Source organism: Callithrix jacchus, chromosome 3 (assembly GCF_049354715.1).
Source record: "Callithrix jacchus isolate 240 chromosome 3, calJac240_pri, whole genome shotgun sequence".
NCBI classification, from domain to species: Eukaryota; Metazoa; Chordata; class Mammalia; order Primates; family Cebidae; genus Callithrix; species Callithrix jacchus.
In genome coordinates this window covers 89,822,745-89,845,800 of record NC_133504.1, presented here as the reverse complement: position 1 = coordinate 89,845,800, position 23,056 = coordinate 89,822,745, and the positions used below count along the sequence as shown (strand labels likewise).

Below are 23,056 nucleotides of genomic sequence, written 5' to 3'. Positions count from 1 at the left end.
AAATCTAATTCAGCTGAAGTTTTTCTTTCATCAGGAGGAAGAGAAGAGCTTTTCTTTTCTGTATGATTCTTAATTTTCCCCTTGCTGCTTTCTTTTCCCTCCATGTTTCTTCCCTAAAAGAAAATCTTTTTCTATTTACCTGCTTTTCCCTCAAAAGGAATGCTTCTCTCAGCCTGCTACCTCCAATTTCACTCACATTCCAGACCCCCCTTTGTAGCTGGTGCTGTGAACAAAGTCCCAGACCTTAATTTAATAAATTAGGACTTTTTGGTACAGTAGATTTTGGTTATTGTTCTTTTAATCTATGCTACATCTATGACCTCCATGTTCCTCCCTCCCACCATGGGCACCCACAGACCACCTGTAGCAGTGAGAACTGCAATGGTAACTCCGTATGAACTGGTATTTCTCTACGTACAGGTAATTTGGAATTTGTAATATTTTGTTTCCTACTAAGGCTGTAGGCATACATCATGTACAGCTCCTTTGGGTTCATTTTTAATTTTAGGATATGATGGAGAGTTTTTGGAGACATCTAGATTTAAGTGGCCATCATTTTTCTAGAGCCAACCAAAACTCTCTATTATCCCTTTAAATGTTTTCTCCCTCTTTTTTCTCCCTTCTCTCCTTTTAGACCCCTTATTATATGTCTATTAAACTCTCTCATTTTGCTTTCCATGTCTCTTGTTTCTTTGCGTTATATAATTTTTCTTCTGCATTTTTTCATTTTTATTTTTTCTCTGTATTTCTGTTGTGTAATATTCTCTAATAAATCTTGTGATTTATTCCTCCTCTTTTCAACTGTGGCTAGTCTAACATTTAACACTCCAATGGAGATTGTTTCCCAAGTTATTGTTTCATGATTAATGGCTTTAAGATAACAATAGTATATACTTCATAGGATTATTGGAAGCATTAAGAATTTTAAAAGGCTACAGTGCTTCAAATAGTTCTGGTACATAGTTGGTATTTGTTTTAGACCATTTAGGCTGCTATAAAAAAATACCATAGACTAGTTAGCTTATAAAACAACGGCAATTTCTCACAGCTCTGTAGGCAGGGACATCCAAGATCAAGGTACCTTTAGGTTTGGTGTGTGGTGAAGGTCTGTCTCCTCGTTCATAGATGACACCTTCTCCTGTGCTTTCACATGGTGGAAGGGGCAAGGCAGCTCATTAGGGCCTCTTTTATAAGGACACTAATCTCATTCATGAGGGATCCATCCTCCTGGCCTAATCACCTCTCAATGGCCCCACGCCTAATACTATCCCCTTGGTGATCATGTTTTGACATCTAAATCTGGTAAGACACAAACTTTCAAACCATAACAGTACTCACTAATTGTCAGCTATCACTATTATATATTTTGGATACTCAACTCTAGCTCTCATTATTATTATTATTATTTTTTTTTTTTTTGAGACAGAGTCTTGCTCTGTCGCCAGGTGCCAGGCTGGAGTGCAGTGGCACAATCTCGGCTCACTGCAACCTCCATGTCCCGGGTTCAAGCAAATCTCCTGCCTCAGCCTTCTGAGTAGCTGGGACTACAGGCGTGCACCACCACGCCCAGCTAATTTTTATATTTTTAGTAGAGATGTGGTTTCATCATGTTGTCTAGGATGGTCTTGATCTCTTGACCTCGTGATCCGCCCGCCTCGGTCTCCCAAAGTGCTGGGCCACCACACCCAGCAAGCTCTCATTTTTATAGGACCTTCAACCTAAACTTCTCTTCCACTCCTGATGTCAAAATCCCAGGCCATAGCCATTTAAACCTTTAACTACTTCCTGTAACTCCATCATCCAATTTAAATTCAACTCCCACATACTCCTTTAACTTTATGGATTTCTTTTGGATTCTAGTTTGGCTACGTGTCCAAAAATTTATTATATTTTATAATCATGATAATAATGAATTATAAAAGATTTATAGCACTTTTCGTAGCATCCATTTGAAGCCCAAGGTAACTGTCTTTTCCATTCATATCTGATAAGAAATTCCCTGCAGCAGCACTTAGGACTTAGTTTGAACGCTGCCCAGTGGAATTTATATCTGTCCAAACTCTGAGAATATATCTGGCCCCTGTCTTTCCCAATCATTTTGAATAATCCTTTTGCAGTATCCTAGAACAGTCTAAGTTCCAAAGGAGTAGGTGAAACTCTTGACAGCTGCATGTAGGATTAGTGGGGATACCCCCACTCCCACATGTGTGTAGGACCAGCTTAAGTATTTTCAATATACTTGCTTTATACTATAATTTTGGCCAACTATACAAAAAGCACTTTATTAAGAAAAAAAAGTTCACACTCAAATTCCCTTTAGAGAAATTATTTTACTTTTTTTGAAACATGAAAACAAGTCATTTGAGCCAAATAATTGATAAAAAATAAATTGGCATCAAATAGAAGATTAAAAAAAAAAGAGATGGAATAGAAAAAAGAAAAGGGCACTTCCAACATGCTGTAGTGTAAGGATCAGGGAAAATTTATCATATCCATTTTGATCAACAAACTTTGCTGTAAAACCTTTTCTTAAGTCAAAGTCAGCCAGGTTTCCAGATAAAAAGGGAACTTATTATGAACAATGTGGAGAAGAAAAAGAGGAGTCAAAAAAACCAACACTAGTACTGGGCAAAGGATAAGGGAAAAGATGATGCTGGAGGCCAGGGCTCTGAAGGAAAAGGAAACAAACACTTGAGCTATTGTAATAGGGATGTGTTAAAGTGAAATGCAAAATAATATGAAAACTATCAAAAAATAAGCTTGGATTTTGTTTTGTTTTTTTTTTTTGTAAAACCCAGTGAAAAGACTGAGTTTTGCATCAAAGCTTACATAAAGCTGAAAAGAATTCCATGCAGATAGGGAGAAATTTCTACATCTGGGTTATGGTAGAAATTAGGTCTCTTAAAAGGTTATAATAGACATTGTGTCTTGACATAATAAAAATTTTAACATATGTAGCGAGAGGAAATAAATGTTTTATGCAAGAAAAGATGAAAAATCTAGAAAACAACATTATAAAATGTTGCCATTATTGTTGTTTTACCAGGGCCTCTTTTTAAAGTTCCCCCAGTGGCTTCAGCTAGGGACATTGGCCCTGAAACACTTTTGATAGGTATTGAAATTATTGGTTCCATCTCCTGGGACCATCATCAGTAGGAATAGAATTAATCCTTGCTAATCAGCCAAGCACTGTATTTGCCTTAAGCAGTACAGGTGGCCACATCTAAATGAAATGCAGAAATTACACATCCCTTCTATTCCTGTGTGTTCTTGCCTAGTAATCTGTAATTCTCCAGTCTATAAACTGTTCCTTTCTAGCAACAACATGCGATAATTTCACTGGCCATTCTTATTCATTAATACCAGCTGCTTAGCAGTGCCTGAAGGTATCAGAAGAAATATGTGTAGATGGTTTTACCATATGGTTGTTAAAAGCTGATGAAGCCCTTTCATGTAAAGCTAGGGTCAACCGGACACCATATGCATGAAGCAAAGGCCAGCAATATGAAATGAGGATCAAGGTTAGCTACAAAAAAAGAATTCTTTTCTCTTTGTCACTTTTGACTTATGACCTTCTTTGTACCTAGGCATTAAGTATAACTACTACAAACATCTAAGGCACAGTCACCACTGTGAATTTAAACGTTGTGTTCCACAGATCACACTTTATTGCAAACACTGAAACTAAAGGCACAGGGTATGATAAATCAAGAAAAATCAAAGCTATTACAAAGTCATTTTAGGATAACAGTCTGACAAGTGGACACTGTTCTGATCACAGTAAGAGTACTGGACTTTATGCTGAGGTCAAATGGGAAGCAATGGGAATAGGGGAGTGACTTGATGAGGTACACATCTTCAAACCATCCCTCTGGAAATAGTTGGAAAATGTGCTGAAAAGGAGTAAGAGTGGATGAGTTGCTGATGGTTTGGACTAGACAGTAACTGTGAAGATGGAGAAATGTTGCAATCCTCTGAAGTGTGGGAACAACAAATTGCATTTCAGTTCCCAGGCACTGATTTCTCAGTTCTGCCAAACATCTCCAACCCTGAAACTACAGTCATTATTTATCTCATTATCTGTGCTAAAAAGGCCCTGCCAGGTACCAGCCACCATGGCTACTGATAATAAAAAGGCCAGAGCCTCAGCTGCAGCTGCCAGAGCAAATGGAACTAAAGCAGATGAAGGCAAGGCCTAAAGGAACAGGATTATGTTACTTACTGTGAAATCAGAACAGAGATGACAGCAGCTAGAGGAAAGGAGTCAACAGAACAAAGAATCAGCAGGGTACCAGTCGCCCTTATCTGTTCCCCAAACAGTGATAAGAAGGGCATTCCTTTGATCAGTATACACCTAGGAAGCCCTACACAGCCAGATTTCCTTCTGCAGAATAGGTCTTAAAGCCTTATTGAATATGATTATCTAAAAAACACTCTCTGTTATAAAGATCTAAGAAAGTAAAAAAAAAAAAAAAAAAAAGTCAAAACAATCCAAAAAACTTCTTTGGGAAGCCATTTGACATTATGGGAGCTGGATATGGGACCAATCCCAAGACTACTGAAGACCTTTCATTTGATAAAAGTACTAACTAACCCTCCATATAATGCAGAGACCTAGACATGAAAAATCCAGATTCATCCAGCTTATGCACTTATGCACTGCTTATAGAAACTGATGAGTTTTTGTTAACATGGGATTATTAATTATTTTTGTAAGAAAAAATGCTGAATGTTACAGTACAACAAAAGTTTAATTTAAAAAAACAACCCCAACCACTTAAGCTTCCCTAACTAAACAAGAAATCTCAACAATCAGAAATAAAAACAGCAATTACATGCACACAGTGTGGCGAGGACTTCTAGCCAGAATTTCATGTTCTCCATTTGAGAATCATGAAATTAACCACATAAAACAGTATTTTCTCCTTTCATGAAAATCAATCCTAGGTTAAGTTTCTCCTCGAGTTGAAATTCCCCAATACAGTTTAGACAAAACCAAAAGCATTATTTTTTCTTGTCATTTCTTGGTCTCAAGATAGGAAATTGAAATTATTGATTAGGTACATGCATTTGTTTCTTACATTTTCATTGGTTGCAATTAGGAGAATGTGTCACTCTACAGAGCAGCTATGGAAAAAAAATAGCCACAAATCTGGCTTTCTTCCCAACCATGCCACTTCCTTTTAAATCTGAGCAGGCTAACTGCATGGATCAACAGATAATAGAAGTGACATTGTGGTGGTTTCTGTGTCTAAAAGACATGGAAGCCCCAACTTCCGGTCTCCTCAAACACTTACTCTAGGGAATGCCAAAGACCATGTAAGAATTTGAGCTTCCCAAGATTCCCATGCTGTGAGAAACCTCAAGCTAGACATGTGTAGATGCTCACTGAAGAGCACTGAGTCAAACTAGCCCACGCACATGACATGGAATAAAAAGCTATCTTGAACATCAGTTCAATTAACCTCTCAGATGACACCATCCTCATTTGATATGTAACTGCAACCACATGAGGGAGCCTAGGTGAGAATTGCCCAGCTAAGAACATTCAACCCACAGAATCATGGATAATAATAAATTGCTATTTTAAGTCATTAAGTTTGGGGTGGTTTGTTATACTAATAAATAGTAAGAATGGTAGCATTTTGCCAGAATCTCAGTGCAATTTTCAGAGTTAAATTCTATACTGTTTTCACCTTAAGTTGATTTTTTATTTTTGAGGCAGAGTTTCGCTCTTGTTACCCAGGCTGGAGTGCAATGGCGCGATCTCGGCTCACTGCAACCTCCGCCTCCTGGGTTCAGGCAATTCTCCTGCCTCAGCCTCTTGAGTAGCTGGGATTACAGGCACGCGCCACCGTGCCCAGCTAATTTTTTGTATTTTTAGTAGAGACGGGGTTTCACCATGTTGACCAGGATGGTCTCGATCTCTTGACCTCATGATCCACCCGCCTCGGCCTCCCAAAGTGCTGGGATTACAGGCTTGAGCCACCGCGCCCGGCCAAGTTGATATTTTATAAGTGTAAGTTGTTTTATGTAAGGCTCAGGGTAGCCATAAAGCAAAAGCCTATAAAAAATATACAACAGATAGAAAGAATCAAAGCATGCCACTATAAAAAGACCATCAAACCACAAAGGAAGAAAACAAGAGAGGAAGAGGAAGATGAAAGATATACAGAACAACTAGAACACAATTAACAAAATGGTAGGAGTAAGTACACACCTATCAATAATAACACTGAACATAAATGAAATAAATTCTCTAATTAAAAGATATAGAATGGCTGAATTGATTTTTTAAGACCAAGACCTAACTATATTCTGCCTACAAGAGACTCATCTCACCTGTAAGGACACACAGACAACATGCTCCTGAATAACCCCTGGGTCAACAGAAAAATTAAGAGGTAAATTTTAAAATGCTTTGAAGCAAATAAAAATGTAAACACAAGATACCACAACCTATGAGATACAGCAAAAGCAGTACTGAGAGGAACGTTTATAGCAATAAATATCTATGTCAATAAAGCAGAAAGATTTTAAATAAAAAAATATAGCAATGTACCTCAAGGAACTAGAAAAGCAAGAATAAATCAAGTCCAAAATTAGTACATGAAAAGAAATAACAAAACTTAGAGCAGAAATAAAATAGAGACAAAAAATGAAAAAAAATCAACAAAATGAAAGGTTTGTTTCTTGAAAATATAAACAAAATCAAGAAGACTTTATCTAAAGAAAAAAGAAAGAAGACCCAATAAATAAAATCAGAAATGAAAAAGGAGACATTATAGCTGATACTACAGAAATACAAAAGATCACTAGAGACCATTATAAACAACTATAGCCAACAAATTGAAAAACCTAAAGGAAAGAGGTAAATTCCTGGACACATACAACATACTACAATTGAATCATAAAATAAATAGAAAACCTCACCAGACCTATAAAAAGTAACAAGATTGAATCAGGAATAAAAAAATCTCACAACAATGAAAAGCCCAGGAACAGCTGGTTTTACTGCTGAATTCTACCAAACTTCTTTTAAAGAAAAACTAATACCCATTCTTCTGAAACTATTCCAAAAAAATTGAATGGGAGAGAATTTATCCAAACTTATACTACAAGGCCAACATTACTCTGATATCAAAAGTAGACAAGCACACAACAACAACAACAAAAACTACAGTCCAATATCCCTGATAAACATAGATGCAAAAATCCTCAACAAGAAACTAGCAAAGTGGATCCAACAGCACATCAAAATGATGATAAACCATGATCAGATCAAGGAGGATTTATTCTAGGAATGTGAGGATGGTTCAACATACACAAATTAATAATCACAGATCACATCAACAGAATAAAGGACAAAACCATATGAGAATCTTAGTAGATGCAGAAATTATTTTACAAAATGTCAATACCTCTTCATGACAAAAACTATCAACAAATTAGGCATAGAAGGAACATACTTCAAAACAATAAAGGCTATATATGACAGGCCCACAACTAACATAATACTATATGTTGAAAAGTTGAAAGCCCTTCTGCTAAGATTTGGAACAAACATGGCTGCCCACTTTCACCACTTTTATTCAATATAGTTTTTGAAGTCCTAGTCAGAGCAATTAGGAAAGAGAAAAAATAAAGGACATCCAAATTGGAAAGGAAGTCAAATTGCTGCTATATGCAGATGACATAATTTTATATTTAGAGAAACCCAAGGAGTCCACCAAAAAATTGCTAGAACTCATAAATGAATTCAGTAAACTTGCAGGATACAAAATCAGCATACAAATATCAGTAGCATTTTTATATGTCACTTGTGAATAATATGAAAAAGAAATCAAGAAAGCAATCCCATTTATGATAGCTATAAAATAAATAAAATGCATAGAAATAAATGTAACCAAAGAGGTAACAGGTTTCTACAATGAGACTATAAAACATTAATGAAAGAAAGTGAAGAGGACACCAAAAAATAAAAAATAATATTCTATGTTCATGGATTGCAACAATTAATATTGCTAAAATGTCCATACCACCCAATGCAATTCACAGATTGAATGCAATTACATTAAAATACAAGTGATAGTCTTCATATAAATAGAAAAAAATCCTAAAATTTGTATAAAACTTGAATAGCCAAAGTAATCCTAAGCAAAAGTTAATAAAGCTGGAGGCATCACACTATATGACTTCAAAATACAGTATAAAGCTATAGTAGCCAAATCAGCATGGTGCTGGTGTAAAAGTAGATGCACCAACCAATGGAACAGAATAGAAAATGCAGAAATAAACCCACACATTTACAGCTAACTGATTTTCAACAAAGGAGCCAAGAACATAGTTTGGAGAAAGAACAGTATCTTCAATCAGCAGTGCTGAGATAACTGGATATCATATGCAGAAAAACATAACTAGACCCCTATCTTTCTTCATATACAAAAATCAACTCAAAATGGATTAAATAATTAAATCTAAGATCTGAAACTATAAAACTACTGGAAGAAAATGGGAAATGCTTCACAATTGGTCTGAGGAAAGATTTTTTTTTTAGTGTGACCTCAAAAGCAAACACAACAAAAGCAAAAAGAGACAAACGGGAGTGTATCAAATTTGAATGCTTCTGGACAGAAAAGGAAACAATCAATAGAGGAAAGAGATAATCTAAATAATGGGAGAAAGTGTTTGCAAACGTCTCTCCAACAAAGGATTAATATCCAGAATATATTAATATAAAGAACTCATCCTTACCTAGCAGGGGAGATGTGATGATCACTATATAATAAACTCAAACAACACAACAGCAAAAAAAAAAAAAAAAAAAACCTGATTTTTTAAAATGGGAAAATGATCTGAATAAACATTTCTCTAAAGAAGACACACAAATGGGCAACAGGCATATTAAAACATTCTCAACATCACTAACCATCAGGAAAATGAAAATAAAAATCCACAATGAGATATCATCTCACCCAAGTTAAAATGGCTATTATCAAAAAGGCAACAAAAAAAAATGAAGATACGGGGAAAGGGGAACACTCCTACCCTGTTAATGTCTATTAGTGCAGCAACTATGTAAGACAGTGTGGAGGTTCCTCAAAAAAACTACAAAGAGAACTACTATATGACCCAGCAATCCCACTAATGGCATATGTCAAAAGTAAAGGAAATCAGTACATCAAAGAGATCTCTACACTCCCATGTGTATTGCAGTTCTATTCACAATAGCCAAGACATGGAATCATCCTAAGCGTCCATTAACAAATGAATGGATAAAGAAATTGTGGTATATATACACAATGAAATACTATTTAGCCAAAAGCAGCACAAAATTCTGTCATTCATAGAAACATGGATGAAATCGGAGGACATTATGTAGGGAACTATGTCAAGCACAGAAAGACAAATGCCACCTGTTCTCACTCATATGTGGAAGCTAAAAGAGTTACCAGAGACTGTGAAGGTAGAGCTAGAATGAGACTGGTTAATGGGCATAAGATTATAGTTAAATAAGAGGAATAAATTTTAGTGTTCTATAGGGTGACTGTAGTTAACGATAATGTATTGTATGTTTCAACATAGCTAGAAGAGAGGATTTTTGACAGTTCACAATGCAAATAAATGGTAAATATTTGAAATGATGAATATCCCAATTACTCTGATCTGATCATTACACACTGTATGCATGTATCAAAATCCCATAAATATGTACAATTATTATATATGAATTAAAATTTTTAAATAAATTTTAATGGGTTTAATTCTATAGACCTCAGTGTGAAATAGAGTAGCCTCTAGCCATATGTAGCTATGTAAATTTGAATTAACTAACTTTAAATTATATTCAAAATGCAGTTTCTCAGTCACACTGGCCATATTTTCAGTGCCCAGCAGCTGCAGTGGATAGAGATATCATGCAAAACGATTATAGAATATTTGATCACAGAAAGTTTTATCAGATAGTGCATTTACAGACCAATCCAGAGCTCTGTCCATGCTTCTCTGTAGAAAAATTAGGCTGAGAAAGAACATTTTGGCAATGTAGTCTGTCTGCTTAAGCATAAAACTAATTCAAAGCACAGTTCTAAAATCTATATGTAGCTGAACTGAAGAAAGAAATGAAAAACTAGGTATGGATTTTAAACAAAATTGGTAAAACTTGTCCAGGCAGAATTTTTTAAAGCACAAGTTCTAAAAAGTAAAACTTTTTTGTTAATCATGTTCCTCCAACAGTAACTGATCTCATTTTGTCACTGAATATGGGAGAGATTCTTAGAGGAAAAATCATCTCAAGCTTAACCTTGCAAACCCGAGGCAAGCATGCTGCTGTAATTGAATAGGACATTATGCAAAATTCATAAAGACTTTTGCCTGACAGAGAATCATTAAGATAAATCAACTGGAAAAGAACAAGGATCCGGTACCTTGGCGTGGGTCCATGAAAAATGTTGTTTTTCATTATGAGATTCCCTTTGTTCCTTGCGGGGAATTACGAATCTACACAGATGTATATGTATCTGTCTTCATGGAAGAGACACAGAAAGAGAACAGACAGGTACACAAACCAGTTATGCATATACACATATATAGGTATGCTTTTAGAAAGAGGATATACTTAAGATATCATCTTTTTAAAGGCCCTCTAGATACCTTGATGAGTTTTTTTGGTTTTGTTTTTACATAAAGATCAAACAACAGAATTTCCAAAGTGATGACTTTCTAACGACACTGAAGATGGGAATAGAGTTTAAGTGTTAGGTGAAGATTTATGACATATGAGAATATAAGATAAAGGGTATTTCATTTTCTCTTGTATGATCTCAAAAAGAATTTCTATTTCTACCTCCCCCTAATTTTTTTTACCTCAAGAAGGCCCTTTATTCTTATATAACAACACACTTTGGCTGCCAAAGACCTCTATGAGGGCAGCATGCTCACTATTTTTTGTTAAGAGGGGAAGGGCGCACCTACCACTACAATTCTAGATTTGCTATGAAAAAATAATTATCTGTAGGACACCTCTGAGACTCGTTTGACAATGTGACTATCAGAACTAAATCCAGAGAGACATCTTTTCCAATATAAACACCTTAAAAGCTATAATTATTGATATTTTCCAATAAAAACCACCTTTAATTTTCTAAAATAATATTGCATTTGCTCCATGGGCAGGGAAGGGATGGAGGAAAAGAACATGATGGAGGCCTGAACTCCCAACCCAAAAGCCTCAGAAACAGGGCATTGTGTGTAATTCCTCACAATAATTAAACACACATCTTTCAATGCCGTGGGAATCTAATCTCTAAGTATCTTTTTATCTTCTGTTTCCATGCAGAGGACTAGTTGCTACAACAACAAAAGCATACCAGATAAGAGCAAGTGTGGTACTCCAGTTACTTTAGGAAACGAGCTGGATGACAGGATCTTAGGTATAGGTTATAAAGGCCTTTTTATGGTTCTAGTCGAACATACAAATAGCATATCCATTTACCTCAATCTTTCCTCTTTTTTCTTCTCTCGCCTACATTGAAATGAGAAGAGGAATATGTGATAGCGAGAATTACCCTGAAACTAAAAGATAATTTTTTTTTTTTTTACAAACATTTGCACTTGGGCTTTTCTTCCTGTTTGCTCCCTGGCAGCAGGGTACACAGTGAAAGCTCCAGCTAATACCTGGAGTGTGCATATCAGCATAATCTAAGGGCTCCTTGTGCATCCTTTCATTTTATTCCTTACCATGCTCTGAAGTAGCTACTGTGAGTGTCCCCACTTTCTCAACAGGTTAAGAAACTTGTCTAACATGATATAACCAAACAACAGAGCTGGGATTTGACCCTAGATCCTTCTGATCCCAAAGCCCAGGCTCTAAATCATGATTCAATGGGGCTCCTCTGCAAAGTGGGTGACGGGTAATTCCTCATCCATTTCTCCTGTGAGATAGTTCAAGCAGAAATCACAAATTCCATCTTACAGATGGAGAAGGAAAAGCCCAGGAGTATTTTTTTTTCAGAAAGAGAAAAAAAGAAAGAAAAGAAGAAAGAAAAAGAGAGAGAAAGAAAAAAGAAGAAGAAAGAAGGAAGGAAGGAAGAAGAGAAAGAGGGAGAGAGAACGGGAATCCTGCTCCACCGCCCAGGCTAAAATGCAATTCAAAAATGGGTAAGATAATTCTTAAAATACCTTTTAGCTTAAACAAGGCATGGAAAATTTCAAGCCAAAAGATTAAATTTAGAGAAAGTTACTAGCAGATGAGGACTAGGGCTCTAATAGAAACCATATTGCAGACACTATTAAACATGAGTCATTACTAAAAATGTTGCTTTATGTACATCTGTATAGTAAGCTATATATATGGTATGCTGCAAGTTTATTGAGATCAGATCTAGACATTATCTTGAAAATGCCCACTAATATTTGCAAAGCATTTTAACATTCATAAAAGAAGGACACTATATTTCCCCATAGAAGATATTTAATACAAATTTGTCACATTGAATTAAATTTGGATTTTATTATATTAGCTTTTGGGACAGGCTTACTGGTGCTAATACTGAAGTTACCTTTTGTAACTACAAAGAAAAATTGATTTCCTTAGTGCCAGCAAAATGCTGGAGATTAAAGTGAGCATATTTAATTTAAAAGCAATTTTTAATTTAATAAATTATGTGCAAATACATGTTGCTGATAGCAAACTCTATACTACTATAAAGACAAAATATGCATCTACATTTAGAGATGTAGCCTTCTACTTTGTGTGTCTGAAACTTAAACTCTCCTCCCCAGTCTTCAATAAGGCAGAGAACTAAGGGGAGGAGGATGGGACAAGGAGGACTGGTCATCAAAATACTTTTCCCTGAGTTGATGTTACAATCCCAAATGACTAAGGCACAGCTCTTTGCAGAGACTCTTAGTATAAGCCAGACACAGGAAAGGGTCCTAACACTCCAAAGCATGTAAGCATCATGAACACAGGGATTTTTGTCCATTTATTTATCACTATATCCTCAACAACTATAATAGTGACTAACATTTTATTGGTGCATTATTTATTACATTCTCCCAGGAACAATTAAGTAACACCAACATTATCATTTCACTAGGAAAGGAGCAGCATTAAAGTTATTTTAACAGAAAAAAAAATGCCTTTCCTCTTGTACTGTCTGAGATGAGATTAATAATGATCTTGGAGACATGTGCTTGGTCCTTTAGTGACTAGTGAGGAAGCGGTAACAATTCCAGCTGGTGGAGAAGCCAAACTGGAATTAGAATCTACATTCCAGGCAGAACCTCCCCTAATATCTGCAAGACCTAGAGCAAGGGTATTGGCAATGCCCTTCAGCCAAAGACCACCAAGAACATCCTTGTAGCATGTTGGAATTATTGATTTGTTACAAGGAGGGAGAATGTTTATCATGAAGGACACGGGTCTTCTTATTATGAGGGCAACAGAAAGGACTTACAGGATTTGGGCTCAGGGTAAGTAATTTTGAAAAGAGTGTAAGGAAGTGAGATTTTGCTGAGTGTTGAGGGCTTTCAGGAAGTGAGTGGAATTTTATATTTAAGAATCTTAATGATTCTTATCTAGAAAAAATAAGAAAGTAGAGATGAAGTTACACTGATAAGGAAGTAGTAGTCTCTACTCATCTTGGTCACTTCTCATCTTGAAAACTTTCCTTTTTTTTTTTTGTGAGACGGAGTCTTGTTCTGTCACCCAGGCTGGAGTGCAGTAGCATGACCTCAGCTCACTGCAACCTCTATCTCCCGAGATCAAGCCATTCCTGCCTCAGCCTACAAGGTAGCTGGGACTACAGGCATGTGTCACCACAGCTGGCTAATTTTTTATTTTATTTTATTTTATTTTTGTATTTTTAGTAGAAGTCCCCAGGAAGAGGAGCAGGGATGAAAGAGAGAGAAAGCCCATTTGGATTATTCTGCTTTCAAATGCCTAAATCAATAAGGCAATATGTAGCACAGGGGCATACAATAAGTTATAGGCATGGTTCCCTCTTCACTGAACTACTCTTTTTGAGGTACATCTGACCCTTTAGTAAATAACTTTTCATATCTGCTTCCTAGATTGTTAGATGTTTGACATGAGGAAATTAGAAAGTATTGGGGAAAAGAAGGGTAATGACCCCATTCTGGGAGGCTCTGATGGAGACTGAGGGCAATTGTTGGAGAAGAAAGGGAATTGCCTCCACTCTGTGTATTATCTGGCAGTTTTCACTGGTCATCAACCATAGCAAAGGGACCACAGAAACCAATTAAATTCCCTGAGTTACACCAAGCCCTGCCACCAGCCCCCATCATCTATTAGGAGGAAACTCCATATGAGCTAGTCCTAACCCAAGTTACTCTTGAAAGTTTCTTTAAAACATGTAATATCAACTTTTTGCAATTCAGAACCCCGCATCCACCCCATTTCTTCCAAACATGTAAAATTTTTACATTTATAGGGGGTATATTTTTGACATTTTTGAACAGTCAAGCTCAGGAAGTAGCTTCTGAGATAAGCTAGAGACAAGTTTCATCAAACAACATTGACCTCATAACCTCCACTCTCCCTAGATCGCCACAATCTTCTTTTATTCACTTTAGAAAGATTTAGCACATGGGTTCAATGTGTCAGGCATTGTGATCATCTGTTAAAGCTACCTGATATGACAGCCTTCAGCCTAGAGTAGTTCAGCAGAGTCTGTCAAAAAATGCTATTCCTTCTACATTAAAACAATCCACTCTTTAAAACCATAAAGGAAATTAGATCTCTGGCCTTACAGGAAGCATCACTGTCTATTGTAATCTTTAAAAAATTGCGTTAAGTGGAAGGGAAAACTATTTTAAATCATTTTTGTGTTATTATAATAGTTAATGAATTGGGGAAATTTATTCAAGCATGATGATATTTCATCCTATCAACTTACTGGGTGGTTACTGACATTGGCTGGAGGCTTTTGGCCATGGACATGCAGATACTAACCTCAGATAACTCCTGTGTTTGAGACTTTAGTCTTCATGAGTTGATGTATTAGTCAGGGTTCCCCAGAGAAATAGAACCAACGGGACATGTTTGTGCTTTATTTCAATCTACCAACACTGAGAAATGTGATTTGTTGATGTTTCCTATGTACCATCAGTCAAATAGAGGTTTGCTCCTGAAAACTTATGTGAAATGCTATGTAGCAGCAGTTCCTGGTTCCAACTTTCCTCCTTAGAGTTATGTATCCAATTCTCCCCAGATACCCAAAGATGAACAAAAGTAACAAAATCTCAAGATGCACTGCTCCTATTTTGTAAGTAGGCTAAAGGACTCTGGCGATTAAGGAAAATAGAGGTAGAGAAGGAACTAGCTTCATTATGAAATAGCACATGCATGTCTGCAATGTAAAATTGACTGCTCCTACAAACTACCCAATGATAGTAAACATACCAATACCAGAATTTAATCAATTAATGACTATACAATTAAAATGAGTCATCCATAATCATAGCTCTCAGAACATCTCACTGGCTAATGTTTTGTTGTGGAATGTCTTTTGATATTTAATACCCAGCTTTCATAAAACATATGTATCTTACTACACAAATTATTTTGGCTGATGTTTACATAGGAAGGTTTTATATTTATATCCCTAAATCTCATTACAACATATTAAACAATGTAATCAAATTCAGTGAGTCCAAATACAACTGTTAAAATGTCAGACCTTACACAGACTCTTTTAAAAGCTGAAGAGTGCCCAAAGAAGAAAAGCGCAGTGTATTACTGCTTGCAATGCAATTGCTTTTTAACCACTGCTCCTATTGTTTGATGATCAGAAGGCAATACTGTAAGCATTTTACAATATATGTAATTACTGCTTTAGTTCCATTTAAGAAAACAGGTGGAATGGGAGTGCTACAGCATACTTTTATTTTCTATTTAAAGTAATTTTCTATTTAAAATGAGCTACAAGTTAGCACTTGCTGCACAGAACATGTACAATTCGGAAACAAAATACTGATGAGCAATTTGCCAGCTATGTGCAACATAAATGAATCTTACAAATGTAAAATCAAACATGAGAACACAGACGAAAGAACACACATGATATGACTGCATTTATATAAAGTTTTAAAAGCAGACAAAACCAAACTTTAGTATTTAGGGATATATGCTTCAATGGTAAAACTATAAATAAAAGCAAGGAAGCAAATTCCAAAAAATAAGATTGTGGTTTCCTTTGCAAGGAAAGAATGAAATAGTGATTGGGAGGGCACATTACAGGCACATCTGGAGCAATGCTAATGTATGTAAACTGGTATTCGCTTTGTAATAAATAAATGAGAAATGAACTATGCTTGCATGTGTATAGTTTTCTGTTTTTGTTCTTTATCTCATAATGTAAATGTTGGGAAAAATAATTTGTGGATATAATTATATTTCAAGAGTCTGTTTTAAGAAGGCTAATCCTCTGATGCACTAATTCCACCACTACAAATCTACCTTATAGACATAATCTTTTTTAAAAAAAAAGTCTTATCCCTGGGGGATAAGGGCCAAGCTAGCTAACTAGAAACAGCTGCAGTTGGAGGCACCCACTGAGAAGAAAGAAAATGGCTAGTGAATCTTGAACTGGCAACTGAGGTATCCAAGTTCTCTCATTAGGACTGATCAGACAGTTGGTGTAACCCATGGAGAGTGAGAAAAAGCAGAGTGAGTGATGGCCCACCAGGAAGCAGCATGGGGCGAGGGGAACTCCCAGCCCAGTCAAGGTAGGCAGTGAGTGATTGTGTTACTCCACTGGGGAAACCATGCTTTTTCCATGGATCTGTGTAACCTGTGGATCAGGAGATCCCCTCGTGAGCCCATTACACCAGGACCTTGGGTCCCAAGCACAGAGCTGTGCAGATTCTTGGCTGCCACTCTGCTGCAGACTGCCTAAGACTACCCAGTTCCTGGCAGGAGGGGCGGCAGTCATCACTGCCACTGCCTGCTGCCTAAGACTGAGCTCCCAGGGTGAGGTGCAGCAGCCATCCCTGCAGCTCCAGTCTGCTGCTTTCCCTACTGGTACCAGGAAGACTGGGTGGTTTGGACCCAGGATGAATTCTCCACAGCACAGTAGCTGTGATAGATCATGGTCAGACTGCCTTTTTAGGCCAGACCCTGACCCATCCCTCCTCACCAGGTGGGACCTCCCTATGGGAATTTCAGCAACTCCATCCAGGGGGTTATAGACAGAACTCTGATCTCCCTGGGATGAAGCCCCTGTGGGGAGGGGCAGCTAGCATTTCCATGGATCAGCAGACTTAAGTCTTTCCCTCTGCTGGCTCTGAGGAATCATAGCTGTCCCCAACCAGTGGAATTCCCTGCAGTGCACCGCACCCCCTCTGCCAAGCGGCAGCCAGAGTGGTTTATTAAGTGAGTCCCTGATCCCTTGCCTCCTGAGGGCGAGACCCCACCAACAAAAGTCACCAGATACCTTATACAGGAGCATTCCTGCTAGCATCAGGTTGGTACCCCTCTTGGATGGAGCTCCTAGAGGAAGGAGCAGGCAGTCATCTTTGCTGTTTTGTAGCATCCAGGAGTGACACCTCCAGGTGTAGGATGGACCCAGGTGAATAGGATCTGGAGTGCACCCCCAGCAAACTGCAGCAGCCCTGCAGAAGAGGGTCCTGACTATTAAAAGAAAAACAAACAGAAAGTAGCAACAACAAAAAAGGTCTCCACAAAAAACCCACCCAAAGGTCAGCAGCCTCAAAGACTGAAACTATGAAGATGAGAAAGAATCAAAGAAAAGACACTGAGAGCTCGAAAAGCCAAATTGCCTCTTCTCCTCCAAATGATTGCAACACCTCTCCAGCAAGGGCACAGAACCGGGCTGAGGCTGAGATGGATGAACTGACAGAAATAGGCTCCAGAAGGTGGGTAATAATGAACTTCACTGAGCTAAAAGAACATGTTCTAACCCAAAGCAGAGAAGCTAAGAACCATGATAAAACATGATAGGAGATGTTGACCAGAATAACAAGTTTAGAGAGGAACATAAATGACCTAATGGAGCCAAAAATCACAACACAAGAACTTCACAATGCAACCACAAGTATCAATAGCTGAATAGAGCAAGCAGAGGAAAGAATTTGAGAGCTTGAAGACTACCTTGCTGAAATAAGACAGGTAGACAAGATTAGAGGAAAAAGAATGAAAAGGAATGAACAAAGCCTGTGAGAACTATGAGATTATGTAAAAAGACTGAACCTACAGCTGATTAGGGTACCTGAAAAAAACATGGAAAAGGGAACCAAGTTGGAAAACATACTTTAGGATATCATCCAGGAAAACTTCCTTAACCTAGCAAGACAGGCTAACATTCAAAAAATCAGAAAATCCAGAGAACTGTAGTAAGATACTCCATGAAAAGATCAACCCCAAGGGAGACCTTTTTTAAAAAGGTTGTGACAGAGATTAGTTAAATGGTCATCAATCCCTTTAACTCTTTCAGAGAATTCAGAGAAACTACATTTCCTACCCTCCTCACAGTTGGATTGGTCATGTGACTGATATGGGCCAGTAGAATAGAGATGGTAAGTGGTATTGTCCATATTCAGACCTGGCCCTATCATCCTTGCATAATCATCCCTGCTATCATTTCTCTTCCACAGTGATCAAGCAAGCCACATATTAAAAGCTGCAGTATCAAAAGATAGAATGATTTAAATCCACCTACAGATTGTGATAAGTACAAAAAATAAACACTTTTGTATTAAGCCACTGAGATTTTGTAGTAATTAGCATAGTTTATCCTAATTTTGTGGTAAAAAAATTCATGTAGTTCTACTGTTTAAGACTGACAACCAAGAGTTAGAAAAAAATTTTTTTTAACTCTAGGAAAAGACTGTACAAACCTGTGACCAATTAAGCCTCCAGCCATATTTCAAGTTCAGGCACAATTCCCAATATGACCCTCTGTTACTCATTCCTGGTTACAAATATTTAGCTCTTTTCTTTTGAAAAGCTACCAAAACCATTTTAACATCTTGGGATTTGTAGTTGGTTGAATGGGTCCCCCTACCTTTCAAGAAAAAGACATGTTCATGACCTAATCCCCACAACTCGTGATTATAACCTTTCTTGGAAAATGTCTTTGCAAATTTAACTAAAGATCTTTGTATTTGGCAACCAAGTTCTTCTTGCCCATGGCCCATAAAAGACAACACACTGAGAACAGCAGGTTTTTCAGCAAAGAAAGAGTTTAATGATCACAAACAGCAGATTATTTTCAAATGTGTCTCCTAGAGAGCTCAGAGGTTAGAGTTTTTAAGGATAATTTGGTGGACAGAGGCCTAGAGAATGGATGCTTCTGACTGGTTGGAGATAAAAATCCTAAAAATGGCCAGAGGCCAGGCATGGTGGCTCATGTCTGTAATCCCAGTACTTTGGGAGGCTGAAGCAGGTGGATCACCTGAGGTCAGAAGTTTGAGACAAGCCTGGCAAACATGGTTAAACACCATTTTTACTAAAAATACAAAAATTAGTTGGGTATGGTGGCAGGTGCCTGTAGTCCTACTGGGGAGGCTGAGGCAGGAGAATCACTTGAACCCAGGAGGCAGAAGATGCAGTGAGCGGAGATTGCACCACTGTACTCCAGCCTGGGTGACAGAATGAAACTCCATCATAGATAGATAGATATAGATAGATAGATAGATAGATAGATAGATAGATAGATAGAGCCAGACTATCTTTGTACACTCAGTTTCTGAGTGGGGGGTAACAGGACTAGTTGAATCAGCTTTTTGATGTGAGTCCCTGGTCCTCATGGTGTCAGTTGGGCTGCCCAAAAGCAACAGTCTGAAAAATGTCTCAAATACCAATCTTAGGCCTTATAGTGATGTTACCTACAAAAACAATTGAGGAAGTTACAAAACTTCCCAGTGGTGTGACTTCCAGCCTACAGGACTGCTGAGCAAAAGCAAAGGCTAGTTATCACTTATGCAGAATTCAGGCCCTTACAATAATTCTACTATAATTATAAACTCATGGCCTTTCATTAGTCTTACAAAAGCAGTTTTAAACTCCAAACAAGGAGGGTGTTTGTTTTGGGAAGGGACTATTATCATCCCTGCTTTAAGGTTAAACTACAAACTAACTTCCTCCCATAGTTAGCTAACAGCCAGGACTGTTAGCTTGTGAGGTTAGAAAAAAAAAAGGAGTCAGCTATGTTAGATTTCTCTCACTGTCATAATTTCTGCAAAGGCAGTTTTATCTGGAGATAAAAATCATTCTGGATTACGCTAGTGCACTATTAAGCTCCAAGTATCCTTATAAGAGACAGAAGAAAAGACATAGACACAGAGAAGACAGCAATGTAAAAGAGGCAGATAATGGAGTTAAGCACTCAGAAGCCAAGGAATGCCTGGAGCTACCAGAAGCAGAAAAAAGCAAGAAAGAATTCTCTCCTTGAGCCTTTGGTGGGAGCACAGCTCTACCAACACCTTGATTTCAGACTGCTGGCCTCCAGAACTATGAGAGAATAAATTTCTTTTATTTGATGTCGGATACAAGAAGGAATTCCTCTTCAAAGAGTTGGGCTGTTTAGGTCTCTCATTCTTTGTTCCTCACTTTCAAGGCCAAACTCCCTTGTTCTTTGTGCCTCCCTGCCCTGGTTTCAGTAAACAACTTTCCTGCCAGTGCTAATCTACAGAAATTACCCCTCCTGCCATAACAGCTCTTCCCATTGAAACTGTCCTTCTCCCCAGTGTAACCCACACCACTGCACTCTTCAAGTTAGCCAATCAAGTTCAGCTTAGATTGCACAGTCCAACTCCACCCAATAGAGGCAAGACACAGTAGCAGGGACAAACTGCGTTAGGATAAAAACTCCTTCCCTTCCTTGTTTAGTGTGCTCTTGTGGTGACCAGACTTGTGAGCAGCACCCTTCTGCAGAAATAAATTTGCCTTGCTGAGAAATCCTTTGCTTGAGTGCTCGTTTCCTTTGCAACTCTGAGCTTTTATTTCCAACATTTTATGCCACCTCGTTTGTGATAGTTTGTTATAATAGACCTAAAAAACAAATTACAGGGGTCCATCCTCCTTGAAGGCTGACCAAGGCATACAATGCAGTATTCCCAGTTTCCCCTGGCCTTCTGAAGACAATCTCAAGGGCCTGAAGAAGCACAGGGAACTTCACCTCAAAATGTGGCACCCTGGTATAATGAGTATTCTGAATTAAAGGCACTTTAATTTGATCTTCAAATTAAAGGTCAAAAGATGATGGAAGATACGTTTCTCCTATCTACATGAAGACCTGATGGGTTTTCATGTGTTCCACCAAGGAAAACAATTGTTTTTCTTTCTCTTCCCTGTTATTTTATTATCTACTGTAGAAAAGAAGACAAAGAATGTAACCACACCTGGATAGACCCTTTAACAAGATAGTGTCTGTATCTCAGGCTCATTTAGTTTGCAAAGAAAATCATTTACAAATTAATCTCTGTTCTCTGATCTATTCATTCTCCCCAATAATCATTTGTTGCCCCTCAATGGAACTAACTGTATTCTGCATCTCCCCTCACCCCCCATCCTCTGAAATAAGGTTATTTAAGTATCTGGTATATTGGGTAATCACTGCAATTTTCCCCCATGTACACTAACAAATTTATATGCCATTTCTTCTATTATTCTGCCTTCTGTCAGTTTATTTTTCAGCAAAACTTCAGAGAGCAAAGTGAAAATTTTCCTTCGGCTTCTACAGGCTCTTTTGTCATAATAGTTTTTTACTCTTGATCACTATTGGAAATAAACCAGGGATGACCAAAAGTGGCAACCCTGGAAAAATTACAAAGAAATCTTTAAACAGCTTTTATGTTACCATTCAGTTCTGGACTCTCTGACATCCCTAAGTGTGTAGCACTGAAAGCCTGTGAACTTCTACCTTCTACATTTATTTCTTAGGTGAAGCTCAACAAGCCCCCTCCCTCAGTGATCTCCAAATATTTTGATCACATATGTGTATGTATTGGTGATATTTTGGACACACATCCCCATAAATGTGTGAGTCTTCATTTATGTTTTATTATTATAAAACGTATGTAACCTAAATTTACCATTTTGGCCATTTTTAAGTGTACACTAGTGTCATTAAACACAAATGCAATAGTCACCACTGTTCATTTCCAGAACATTTTCATCATCCCAAACAGAAACTCTAACTATTGCTGGAAGGAAAACTGGGTTCTTGTCACATGACCAAGAAAGATTAGGTTTGCAGACTCGTTGGGAGAGGGGGATGGAATTAACTGAGCAAAAAGGAAAAACTACACAGCAAGGTGAGAGGGGTTCCTGTTAACAGGCCCTCATCTCACTGTCTAAATCCCAAATTACCACACAGGAACAGGAGTGGAGGGGCCAGGCTCCTCCCTGCTGCAAACAGTGTGAACTTCCCGAGGCCCCGTTCCATCCTCCCAGTGTGCAGGCCAGTTGGGGATTCCCCAGAGACCCCCTTTTACTTGGCTGTCTCTTTCCTCGACTGAAGAAGTACATCCAACTGCCGTTAGACTATGGATAAGGATTAGGATAAGAATGAACACTGACCTTAACTGTTTCCTGCAGACAGGTGGTGCTGTTTTGAGAAAATAGCAGTCAAAACTCCCTCAGTCCCCAGCAAAAGAGGCCGTCGTTCAAGGCTCCAGTTGCCTGACAGTTTGGAGTTTGATGGTCTGAAGGCAAGAACAGACAAACCAGGTTATTAGAAAACATGTATCTAGGGCCAGGCGTGGTGGCTCAAGCCTGTAATCCCAACACTTTGGGAGGCCGAGGCAGGTGGATCACGAGGTCAAGAGATCAAGACCATCCTGGTCAACATGGTGAAACCCCGTCTCTACTAAAAATACAAAAAATTAGCTGAACATGGTGGTGCGTGCCTGTAATCCTAGCTACTCAGGAGGCTGAGGCAGGAGAATTGCCTGAACCCAAGAGACGGAGGTTGCAGTGAGCCGAGATTGCGCCATTGCACTCCAGCCTGGGTAACAAGTGCGAAACTCCATCTCAAAAAAAAAAAAAAAAGAAAAGAAAGAAAAAAAA

At 37.9% G+C, this 23,056-nt stretch overlaps 1 long non-coding RNA gene across 1 annotated transcript in view; it reads right to left on the bottom strand.

Moving 5' to 3' along the window:
• LOC144581940 (uncharacterized) overlaps positions 1–22,688 on the bottom strand; it is a 52,977-nt gene extending 30,289 nt beyond the window's left edge. Inside the window, exon 1 of the long non-coding RNA XR_013533421.1 lies at positions 22,568–22,688. This is a non-coding gene — a long non-coding RNA (uncharacterized LOC144581940). The remainder of the gene's footprint in view (positions 1–22,567) is intronic.
• Positions 22,689–23,056: the final 368 nt, after the last annotated feature.